Source organism: Netta rufina, assembly GCF_964035555.1.
Source record: "Netta rufina genome assembly, chromosome: 14".
In the NCBI taxonomy this organism is placed as follows: Eukaryota; Metazoa; Chordata; class Aves; order Anseriformes; family Anatidae; genus Netta; species Netta rufina.
In genome coordinates this window covers 6,699,723-6,712,609 of record NC_140137.1, presented here as the reverse complement: position 1 = coordinate 6,712,609, position 12,887 = coordinate 6,699,723, and the positions used below count along the sequence as shown (strand labels likewise).

General features: G+C 47.2%; 1 protein-coding gene across 4 annotated transcripts in view; it reads right to left on the bottom strand.

The window, feature by feature from the left end:
- The window catches only part of KCNIP1 (potassium voltage-gated channel interacting protein 1), a gene marked incomplete at both ends in the record, with an annotated part of 371,918 nt that overhangs the window by 75,139 nt on the left and 283,892 nt on the right, over positions 1-12,887 (bottom strand). The gene's annotated exons all lie outside the window — the stretch shown is intronic.

The window sequence follows — 12,887 nt, the reverse complement described above, 5'->3', positions numbered from 1 at the left end:
GCCTGCAACCGCACTTCTCTGATCCATTCAGATCTTGGAAAGTGCTTCCTTTTCCATTCTAAACAGAGAAAAAAACAGCCATTTATTTTATGCTCAGGTCTCTGGAATCAAACAAAGCTCTTATCTTTTGCAGTTCTGAGCTTGGTACGTATGTGTGTGTATATACATATATATAAATATATATCAAGAGAGAAGCGTGCTTTGAGGGGTGCCCTGCACGTCACAAAGCTGAGGCAGCAATGAGTACTCGCACTGCAGCAAGCGACTGGTGCTGCTGCCTCCGCTGCAGCAGGGCCCAGGGCAAGTGTGACGAGGGAGAAGGACTGACCCTGCTTGCACCCCTCTGGGGGGAGCAGCCAGCCTGGCCCCCCTAGCTTGCTGCTCCTCACCCCTCTGCTCCTGCCTGCCCCTTGCACCAGGGCCACAGCAGTCAGCCTGCCTGCACTGCCTCTGCTTCTCCTTTTTGCTCCCAAACAAGCAAAGCCACATACAAAACACCCATCTTTTTCCCCCTTCTTCCTTTCCTCCCCCCAACAGCCATATAAATCTCTTTTCAATAACATCTACCTGGTCAGCAGAATTTCAAGTGCAGCTCTACATTTCACTCCCTGACAGACCCCCTAATCCTTCCACCCACCAGCCCTGAGGAATTACCACCTTAAAAGTCTCACTCACGTCTAGCACAAGTTCTGCTGCTGACAGCACAGCACTGTCAGTATTAGGCACACGCAGGCAGCAGGATGGGGGGACACAGCACACTTGTGTCCGTGAGCCAGATGCCAGGAGAGCTGCATGGTGCTGCCAGGCACTTGTGGCAGATGAACATGGGTCAAGTCTGGGAGTTATTGGCATCTCCTGGGGGCATGGGAAGATTTGAGAAACAGAAGCATAGCAATAGGCATCATGGAATTAGGGGCTGCAGAAGATTTTTTCCTTCAGTAGGATGGAACAGTGCTTCCTCCTGATGGTGCCTCTGTTATTCTGGGTATGCTAGAGCCGGCACATTGACATGTTACTTGTCTGATAGAGGCTTCGTGCAAGAGGGAAGACAGATCATCAGTGCATGGAAAAGGGAGAAAGGGAGGCGGTGCTGGCACCTGCCCCTCTGGCACCTGCAAGATGTGTCATGAGGAAAGCTCCAGCATCGATTCTTCTCTTTGGCATGCACTGAGAGATGCAAAATATAAGCCACAAAACTGTTATTTTAAAAATGATACCTGCAAATGCATATGGACCACAGTTAATTCAGAAGAGTTTTACCACGTTTTTACAAAAGTAGAATTTGTTAATGTTTGTAACGGTACTAGAGCTTGTGAAAGGTATTAGAGCTGACAACTTGCTTTTCAAGCTTGCTGTCAATAGAATTTTATCACTCTTTAAAAGCTAAAATTGCCATCTAAGAACAGGAAACCAGTGCTTCAAGGCAACTCTTCTCAAGTAGGTCTGCTTAGACCATATCACAACTGGACAGTTTCCTGCTGTTACTTCACACAAGACCAAGTACTTCCCAGGAGCTCATGCAAATGCACACAGGTGGTAGTGAGCCACCTAGCTACTGCACTTCGTTTGTACATGCGTAGGAAAGCAATTCTGATGTTATACTCATCTCTAAACGTGCTCATGGTCAGATATATCTTTAGGTAACCAAGAAAGAAAATCTGCTTGGAGATAACTCTCCTGTAATGTTTGCAGTGCTATTTACAGGACAGCTAACCATTTCAGAGTCAAAAGCTCTGCTTCTGTAGTGCTAGAAGGACATCTGGCCTTAAATACTCGAGGGATATTACACCTGCAGAAAGGAAAACCCAAGAATCAGCCCCACCCCCAGCTGTCATGGCCACCCCCAGTGGCCAACTGCCATGAAAACTACTTCAGAAAGCCTGGCTCAGTACAGCTGTCTGAAATTCAGAAGATAAGCCTTACTTCTCTACAACAGGAATAAATGGTGCGGTGCATTTGAAATGGAATTTTGGGGTGATTTTTTTAAAAAAATGCAAATTCTCATCAAAAGCTCCATTCTCAAACACATTTCATGGTTGAGTCACGCTGAGAAGCGCTTCTTATCTTTCGAAGCTGCAGCCTGTCGGGCTGAACGAAAGGCGTGCGGTTCGCTGCCAAGTGCTGCGGTGCGGGGAGGAGAGCGAGCAGTGCATGGGGCTGGCCCTGGCCTGGTGGGCACCACGGCTGTGCTGCACAGCTGCACTAGGACCCCTCATGTGGTGTGGGCAAGGTGAATTAGCTGGGGACAAAAGCTGAGGTTCAAGGTAGAGGTGTTTAAGCTGCTAAAGCCAATAAAAATCCAAGTCATCTCATCTGCTATTTTAATTTAAATTAACCAGCCACGTGTGGCCATCTTTAATTAAGACTTCTCTTTCTGGAGCTGCATCTATCAGCTGCATTACCATTTCGGCTGCGGTTTAATTAAGCTAAATGACTCAGCATAAGGCAGAGATCCTGGTAAGGCACATTATAAGTCCACCTGTTAGAAAATGTAATAAAGGCAAGGCCTGGATTTTCAAGAGAAGAGGAACAATTTCAAGATTTCACAGACAGAAACAGAGCGAGGACTTCCTCTTATTCTACTCCTCAATCTTATATAATGTTGCAGGATTCTTTTTGTTCTCCTCATGTTCACCTATATGATGAACACCACAACATGGTCAGTTTTCTCCTGTGCACTGCGCAAGCTGAAGAGATGATTTAAAAGATGCAGGTAGCTTTCTGATGAGGAGGAGGAGGCTGGAACTGAGGCAGGTGCAGGGAAGCATCTGACACACCAAGAATCTTGGCCTGCATCATCTGCTTCAAAGCCTGCTCTTCCAGGGGTTTGACAGAGCAAGGATTAAACTCGTCTGCTACAAATGAGACGTAGACAAAAAGTGTATTCAGTGGTTGGCTATTAATCAGATATTTCTTTAGTATTTATCTATTTCTTCCTTTCCCTGAAGAAGTAGTTATATATGCATATATGGAATTTTACAAAAGCAGTGGGTTCTAGGTCATTAAGAAAACATTTTAAGAAAAACCTATTTTTATTACCTACCTTTTCAATTTTTCTAAACAAAGTGTTGTTTAGTTTTGCAATAGGTGACTGTGCTACTAAGTTTAGAACTTATATTGCTTTGCTCCCTTTCCTTTATATCCCTGCTATATCCTTCGTGAACAGAATCAACAAGCAGACCATCAATATCAGTGCTCAGAGCAGTCTGCTGGCTTACAGAGCAACTTCTGCAGCACTGCTTTTTATCCCTGATAAAAATTGAGCTTCTTGCAAAGGCTTTTGAGTTAAGGAGCATTTTCCAAATGGCTTTTCCCTGCAACACGTAGATTTTTTGTTTTATTTAAACAGTCAATTAAGAAATCATTAATTTCCTTTTGAGTGAAATATCATGTAGTCACATTCAATTTGCATGATCTTCTAAGCATAATTCAGTACAAACAACTCAGAGATCCATGTGGATATTCACAGCATAAACCCTGAATAATTGGTCAGTGATGCCAAAGCACTGGAAGACCAGAAATGGCAAATACCCTCATCTATCTGTACGTTTTGTTTGAACTTCCCAGGGGCTCCAATAACAGAAACACCTTGCTGAGCAAATGAAATTGCTAGTTTCTCTATTAAAACAAGTCATGTAAAGTGTACTAGAACAAAAATCATAGCAGAACAAGCAACAAAACATAACAAGTTGGAAAACAAAATGCAGCTTTCCATCATTTATCAGCAGTCCTGGCTATCAGGGGAGGTCCCAGTTGACTGGCGGCTAGCAAATGTAACGCCCATCTACAAGAAGGGCCGGAGGGCAGACCCGGGAAACTACAGGCCTGTCAGTTTGACCTCAGTGCCAGGGAAGCTCATGGAGCAGGTCATCTTGAGTGTCGTCACATGGCACTTGCAAGGCAAGCAGGCGATCAGGCCCAGTCAGCATGGGTTTATGAAAGGCAGGTCCTGCTTGACAAACCTGATCTCCTTCTATGGCAAAGTGACGCGCTGGGTGGATGAGGGAAAGGCTGTGGATGTGGTCTACCTTGACTTCAGCAAGGCTTTTGACACCGTCTCCCACAGCATTCTCCTCAAGAAACTGGCTGCTCATGACTTGGACTGGCATATGCTTCAACAAGTTAAAAACCGGCTGGGTAGCCGGGCCCAAAGAGTCGTGGTGAATGGAGTCAAATCCAACTGGAGGCCGGTCACTAGTGGCGTTCCCCAGGGCTCGGTGCTGGGGCCAGTCCTCTTTAATATCTTTACCAATGATCTGGATGAGGGGATCGAGTGCACCCACAGTAAGTTTGCAGATGACACCAAGTTAGGTGCGTGTGTCGATCTGCTCGAGGATAGGAAAGCTCTGCAGGAGGATCTGGATAGGCTGCACCGATGGGCTGAGGTCAACTGCATGAAGTTCAACAAGGCCAAGTGCCGGGTCCTGCACCTGGGGCGCAATAACCCCAAGCAGAGCTACAGGCTGGGAGAGGAGTGGTTGGAGAGCTGCCAGGCAGAGAAGGACCTGGGAGTGATGGTGGATAGTCGGCTGAATATGAGCCAGCAGTGTGCTCAGGTGGCCAAGAAGGCCAACGGCATCTTGGCTTGTATCAGGAACAGTGTGACCAGCAGGGCTAGGGAGGTGATCATCCCCCTGTACTCGGCTCTGCTGAGGCCGCACCTCGAGTACTGTGTTCAGTTTTGGGTCTCTCGCTACAAGAAGGACATGGAGGTGCTTGAGCGGGTACAGAGAAGGGCGACGAAGCTGGTGAGGGGCCTGGAGAACAAGTCCTACGAGGAGAGGCTGAGGGAGCTGGGCTTGTTCAGCCTGGAGAAGAGGAGGCTCAGGGGCGACCTTATCGCTCTCTACAGGTACCTTAAAGGAGGCTGTAGCGAGGTGGGGGTTGGTCTGTTCTCCCACGTGCCTGGTGACAGGACGAGGGGGAATGGGCTAAAGGTAGGCCAAGGGAGGTTTAGGTTGGATATTAGGAAGAACTTCTTTACTGAGAGGGTTGTGAGGCATTGGGATGGTCTGCCCAGGGAGGTGGTGGAGTCACCATCCCTGGAAGTCTTTAAAAGATGTTTAGATGTAGAGCTCAGTGATACGGTTTAATGGAGGACTGGTTGGCATTAGGTCAGAGGATGGACTAGGTGATCTTGGAGGTCTCTTCCAACCTAGATGATTCTGTGGTGTAGAACCTAAGCACTTTTGCTGAAAAAGTGCCACAGAGATGATTACTTTAAAAAAAGTCAGATGCTACAAGAATCTTAACTAATGAATAAATACACATTTTTGTTAGAAATGTTTTTTTTGGGGGGGTTCCTAGATAACAATAGCCAATACTAAAATACTGGTTTCTTTGGAGTGTTTTGAGAACTCCAGAAGTTAAGCTTGTAAACGAGCAATGAAGAGGAGAGATCTTACGTTGTTCGGGTGATTATTTCCTCCTGGGGCGATGTACACCCAGCAACCCCCAGCCCTGTCCCAGTGCTGTCCCCACCTGAGCAGCACAAAGGACCTAGGCCAAGCCCAGGCTTGACCCATGCTGCCCCCAAGCCCAGAGGCTTCTGCTGGTTCAGGGCAGCATCAAGGAGAGCACACAGGTCCAGGGCCGGCCAGCTAAAGTATGTTTTGTCCACCACAACTAACAAACTTCAGTGCATTGAGTTTAAGCTCTCTTATTTAGCTAAATCTTTATTTTAATAACATACCTCCTCTTAAGCACACCTCTTGAAGGCTAAGATTACGCACCTCTGTTTTCTTCCATACAATCTCTCTGTACTGCATTATTCACCTAAATACTATTATACAGTATTTCTGCCTGCATGCCTAGTTTGCACACATAGTAGACATGGAATCAAATTTGTATGTCAGGTTATGAAGCTTCTTCACCTTTCATGGGTGTCAATTTCCCCTTCCCTTCAACTAAACACATCAAAGTCCTCCTAACCAAAAAGAAAAGAAAGTCTCTAAGAAAAAAAAAGTTAAATAGCAAAGTATTCGATACCTCTTTCCACCAAAAACTGTACTCCTTGCCTCCTCCCACTTCAGAGTGGATGCTAGCAGACATCTGTTCCTGTGGACTATATTTTATCACAGAAGCATGTTTCTCTTATCAACCTTTACACTTCCCCGTTTTCAGTTTTGCATTCTGAAGCCTCTGTTAGTTGAAGCTTCCCCAAGAATTTATTTTATTTTTTTTTAAATGATAGCTACTCAAAAGCAAAAATTCAGAATGAAGCCTCATGCAGTGCTCCCTCATGCACGGACTGCTCTGCATGAGGGCTCAGCCTTGGAGCAAGCGCACGGGCTGAGCTCACGGCTGCCCTCACAGCCTGCCATCAGCTGCTCACCACTGGCACATCACCACCTCAGCACAGCTTTGGTCACACTGGCGTCAGGCCCATGCAGCAGCTCCTCTTGAAGGGCTCTCCATAGCTGGCTGCTCTTTCCAGGGAGCTCTACAACAGCCACAGCCAGCTGCTCGCTCCTTCGCAGGTGGCACACCAGCAGCAGGACAGCCACCCCTCCAAGGGGATTCCCTCAGCTCTTGCCCCAGAGAAAGTGAGTGCTCCCCTTCAGGCCCTCTCTTTGAGCAACGCCTCCTCCCCTGGCCCCATAAGCTACATTTTTAGGTTGAAAACACGATCTGTTTTGTATAAAAGGCAAGCAATTAGGCAATTTTATATATGACAGATTGATAGGAACTAGCTTATTAGCACTGCATTCAGCAGAGGCGAGGCAGCTGAAGAGGACTGATTAGCGGCTTCCTGGATGTTCGGTCACTCCCCCTCCCACAATTAAAGCCACCGAGCGTCCAGGAGCTGACAGAATAATTAACTTCTTAGACCAAGAAGAACCACCATAAAGCTTTGGATGACATTCCATGCCACCCACCCAGTTGGTTCAAAATATGTTCTACAGCATTGTCTTACTTGTACTGCAACCACAGAGCACTTAAATCACAATTCCTGTGAGGTTACGCAACCCTGATTTAGTCACAATTTCTCTAGTGACACCAAGCGATGGCCCCATTCCCTGACCACAGCAAAACACTGAAGGAGGAGTTGTTAGCAGCACTGAGGCACCAGGACAGGCATCGAGCTCTGAACCCACCCAAGAAGGTCTCAGACTTATTTGAGTCCAGGCTGGAGAAATCTATCATACCTGAGCATCTCAGAAATGCAGCAAAGGCCAGGAACACATTAGGATATGCACATACAGTAAGGTTGGGTCAGGCTTTTTTCCATTTGCAAACTTCTTTTCCTGTAGCTTGCCTAACAGAAACTGAAATAAATCCAGGTATCAGGGGAGCCTGAGGAAGAGTTTTATACGAAAATGAGTGGCAATAGCTGGAGCTTTTCTCAGCCTGCAATTCTGACAGATTCACACAGCGCAGTGTGACAGCTTCCCTAACTAGATCTGGATGCAAACACTGAGGCTTAATTATTTTAAAACAATCTTTTAGACCAACTAAGCAGAGGAAGGATACATATAGACAAGCATTTAGACACACAGCATTTTAACCAGTTCTGTAAGTGAAATCCCCTCCACTTTTATTTTTAATTTCAGTAGTATTTCAACTATGGTGATTCAACACTAATGTAACAAAAGTTAATCTGAGAGCTTTTCCCTAAGTACACTTTTCCCTTTTCCTTAAGGAATTGCCTCCTTTTCCAGAAGGTAGTGCCCTGGGAGCTGTTGGTGCTGCAGAAGAACTCTTCCTTCTGTCAGGGAAGAGGAGAAGCCTTACAGCAGCTCCTATAAAGTCACTTGGTAAAAATCCTCTTACTCATCTGGCTCAGCACCATCCTGTGATTCAAGCAGCCTCCACGTAGCTTCCCAGGGCCTGGGGATGTGCATAACCGACAGGAGCCTATTGTACACAACAGATGAGTTTTACTACGGCCTGTGCCCGGGAGCCCCGTGCCACACTGCACAGCCATGCCGACACCTGCCCGCAGCCACAGCTCCCCTGGTGATCAGCCCACAGAGAACTGTGACATCGAGGTCCCTCCTCTGCACTCCACAGGAGAAGAAGGAGCTGGTGCTTGCAAATAGAGTATGTGTAGAAAGCAATTATCCCTTTGATTTTTTAAAAACAAACCCCAGCTACATGCATCTCAGTGCTTATTGTTAATCATTACTAATTCATTTTGGATGTGCTGCATTATAAGAGCAAAGCCATGCACTATTCATGAGCATTTGGAATGTAGGATGAGGTCCTCACACACTGCCTGAGAAGGATGAAAATGTTGGGGCTCCCTTTTTAATGGGGAGGCTTGGCTTTGTACCCCAGGAGCAGAACAGCAAACCCTTCTGCCGGCACACTGCTTGTACGTGCAGCCCCCAAAAAACAGTGCCCTGGGGAACAAGACCCCATTTGGAAGTGCTCACAAACCTGCAGCACGTTTCACCTTCCTCAAAGGTTACTTGGTGGAGGCTGAACAGGACAAAGCGGCTTTTAATACAAGCTGCCCTGCAGACAGCAGCCACCTCGTGACTGTACCTGAGGCTCCCCTTCTCTTTCCCCCCAGAGAAGGGGCAGGGCATTACCTCAACTAACATAAGGAACCAGTAACACTGCGCTGTCCTTCCACACCCTCAACAGGGCCTGACAGCCCTTCACACAGCAGCTACAGGGCTCCCCGTGCTTGCAAGCTCTCCTTCTGCCTGCAAGTGGAAGCAGTGACCAAGTCTTCTGCCTTCAGGAGAAAACACAGCTGACCAAAAACTAGTTTCTGAACCTCTGACCAAATATCTGCTTTCATCAAAATATCACATCCAGAATGACTATGTTCTTAATATCGTCGGGAATATTCGATAGCTGTGTTTTTAGAAAATTACAGTTTGCTCTCAGGTCATTTTGATGCAGCCTGATCTTGGCTATGATATTGCTTCCCTGACAGCAATTAACTAAGGGCAGCAATATAATTTACCCATTTTTAAATTACTGTGCAGAAACATCGCACAGAGGACCACAAAGTGTGTGAGATTTAGCAGTGACCTGGGAGCTCGATCATTAAACACACAAGGGGGCATATTCTCTTTGCTCTGAGTACATTTCACATTAATGCTAATAGCACATTGAGAAGAAAATATACTCCATAAACTTTCATTACTCACTTTCTCCCTTGCTCTTTGACAAATGAGTTGCTGATGTAGACTCAGAGGTAGGTAATACATCCCCTGCTTTCTGTGCCAAGTGCTGGAGAAAAACAGAAAGGCTTTTCCTCACTAGTGCAGACACTCCTACAGCTCACGCTGTGTTTTTGATTACATCCTGCTTTTAAGCCGTTCAGTCCCACTCGGTATCTGAGTGGGAGACTCGCATATACACTAACAAACACTGCCAGAAAGGACAGGCCTCTTTCTTCCCTCTGCTGCTGGCCCCATGCTCCCGCCCCCTGCTTTGCACCAGCTATGGTGCTTGTCTGATGCCTTAGAGCCAATTCACTCCAATAACTGAGCAGGACAAAAGCTAAATTTCTTTTCTAGCCTAGCAGACAAGCTGGGTGTCCCTGAACTACTTCTCACTCTCAAGAAGAGAGACTTTTTTCTAGTCAGTTTGTGTAATGGTGACATTCCAAGTGTTTAATTACTTTCTGGCCATTCACACTGCCAAAACGCTTCTCAGTAAGACACAGCATTTCTTTCATGTCCTAAACCAACTGCGAAAAAGCTGCCACATGTCACTACACCGGTGGCCAAGCACTGCTGATGAGTAAGGTAGCTCTGAACAAGGAAAGATATTGCTTGAAGAAAAAAAAAATAAAAATCACAGGTGTTGTTACCACCTGGTTTGGGTACCATCACACTTCACACAAAGGGGAGAGCAAGTCCCTCACGCCTGCCCACGATGACTGCTGGCTGTGAGGTTGTGATGTCTCCGTGAGGAACACTGAGAAGCAGAAGGAAGGTATGGGATGAGAGAGGTGCCAGAGCCACAGATGGAGCAGCAGTTCCTGCTAGCAGGGCAAACAGGACCAGCTCCTGGAGGGCACCCAGGGAGCAGGGGCCCTGCCGTGCTCGGTTTCACAGGGCAGCCCCTGCCTGCTCCCCCTCACCTCTTCCCTGTGGAGGAACGGGAGCTGCAGACAGAGGCGCTTGGCTCCACACTGTTTCTGCCAGTTCTGCCCCTGTTGTCCCCGCGCCTGCTCTTTGCCCCTGCCTCCCTTTCTTTTCCTTGCTCAGCCGCCAACGGGGATGTGCCGGGGGAAAGAGGTGGGGAGAGCACACCCGGCCCAAACCGCCTGCATTTGCCTCAGAGAGCTGGGAGAACTGGCTGGCTGTAAACAGCCACGGGAACACACACGAGTACACCAAAATCACGGCCAGCAGAGGGCAAAACAAGCCTGAAGGTACCTCGTCAGTACGGCCCCGTGCCCCAGCTCCTCCATCACCCCCAGCACTCCCTCCTCTAGCTGCAGCTGGCCACGCAAGTTGCTGTTATTGAACACAGCAGCCTCGCAACAGCAAAACGCGGCTTTACCCACAGCAAGGAGACAAATCGGATCCGACTTTCTGAACCCGATTGCCTGCTGTCTAAGCGGCTTTCAACACGCTGGAAAGACCTGCAGGACAGGCAGGCACAGCGGGACGCCCCATCCTCTGCCAGGAGTTGCTGCTTCCAAAGCCTTCAGCAGCCCCCCCGGGAGCCAGGGTGCGCCCCCAGGCAGCAGCTCACACAGGGGCTTGGGTCCTTCCCAGCGAGCTTCTACCGCCACTAAAACAAAACAAAGGAAACTTTCTGCGTTTTTTTTTTTTTTTTTTTTTTTTTTTTTTTTTTTTGAGTTAGCAAGGCATTTACAAAGCGGTTACTGAAAGCCCTTTTAATTCCCTTGAGAACTATCAAGGGTTTGAATTAAGAACTCAGTACTGAAAACATAGAGGCCTAAAACAGCTTCACAACCTTACACATTTTTTCTGAAGTACCATCCCCATTCCACCTGGCCTAGGTGCCACTCTGAAGTTTAGCAGGAAACCAAGCCTAAGCAGGACATGGAGGTCAGCCTCAGAGCACTCCTGCTCCCTACAAGCCTGATCCACGTGCACAGCTAGGGCACACAACCCAGAGATCCTCCTAGACTAAAGCAGTCAGCAGATCTACTCGAGGACAAGGACCAGCGTAAGGAGAAAGCAGTACACAGGAAGGTTCCAGAAACACCTGCCTTTTGAGACATGCACATGAGAAATTCTAGCTTACAGACACCTGAAGAAATAAATTGACTACTAGACAGATGGTCTTAGCAGAAGATAATTAAGACCAACATACCTAAACCAGGACACATCTAAACATTCTTACAGGCCATCCAGGAGCACCACAGCAGAGGGACCTCACACTTACCCCTTGGAGCTTTTTCTCCATATCCAGCCTCCCTTATGTCAGGGCTCAGCTCAGGTACTCACCCCGCAGCAGGAATTTCTCCTACCAAGAGGCCATATTTCACACAGAAGTATTTTTTTCTAAGCAGAGATGTTGCGTAACAAATGAATCAAAATAATAAGGCTAATGCTACAGCAACAAACGTAACTAACATTTAACAGAAGACTACACACCACCAGAATGCCCTCACAGTAGGGCACAACACCCTCTATGAACCTGGACTCAATACCTCAGGTTTAACAGAGCAGCTGCAGATAAACTACCAGCAGGTGGGCTGAGGTTTGGGGTTTGCTCCTTGGCAGCCAAGCCCTCACCTGAGCCAGGCTCTGCTCACAGCAGCTGGAGCTGATCAGAGCCTGAGCTTGGGGCACAGAGATGGGGCAGCCCCTCACAAGCACTGCCTCGCAGTGTGGGTGACCCTAACGCCCCATGTCTCACCCAGGGACTGCCTTGCCGAGTACAGAATACCTTTTCCATCTGGATTCGGCTTGCACGCTGGCAGTGTGTTGCATGCATTTAGAACATGAGAAGGAGAGAGAGAGACAGAGAGTGTGTCCAGGCACGCAGGTTGCTTCACTTTGTCAGAGGGTGAGCCCCCAGGCCTGGGCAGCAGCCAGGGGAGCTGTGTTGTGCCCCAGCCCAGCCCCCCTCACTGGGCACCTCCTTACCAGCAGTGTGCCAGAGCAGAGGGCAGAACAGGCTCCAGCCAGCAGCCTGCATAGAAAGGAAAACTTTTTTTAGATGACTACTGCTGTTTGCTACCACGCACAAAGGTTTCTCTTAAAATTCACCTGCTTTGCGTGAGCTGGTAGCAAGTGCTGCCTTCGGACAGGCCATGAGTCCCATGGCTTCACGAGCAGTTTCCATGCTGAGCTGGTCCTCACAAACCAGAGGTAAAACAGCAGGAGCTGGTGCTGTCTGGTGTTGAAGGTTTATTTTTCCAAAGCAGCAGTCAAACTTGTTGCTTTTAATGAAATAATTTGACTTTTAGAGGTAGCAATACCCATTATGTTTCTGAAAGGTTAAGGACTTCAAAAAGCAGGCTATTCCTTTCAGGTGTTGCTATTAATGGGAACTTTTTTTAAATCTTGTTTGAGTTTCTTCAGCAGCTATTTTAAGGAGACATTCCATAGTCTATTTGGCACTCGATCGATTCAAATCAGTGTTAAACCTATCACTTTCACCAACAATACATTTGCTCCAAATTGGAAAGTGAGCATCTCTTTTATTTAATCACTGAGACAGCTCTTGTAAGGTGATGTTCTGTCTTCTGATACAGTACATGTGCCAGGAATTAACTGGAAACTACTTTTAAATATTCAGTATTCTGTGTGATACTATCAGTGATCAAAGATGCTGAGAATTCTACTTACTAATTAATAATCCAGGCTTTAAGCCACAGATAAGGAGCAACCAGAAATAGGAAACTGTTATTCATGAAACATACATCACCATTTTCCATTTCTTTTCCCACCCAGCTAATAACAAGCAGTAATAAACCATGGACCAAAACCAAACCA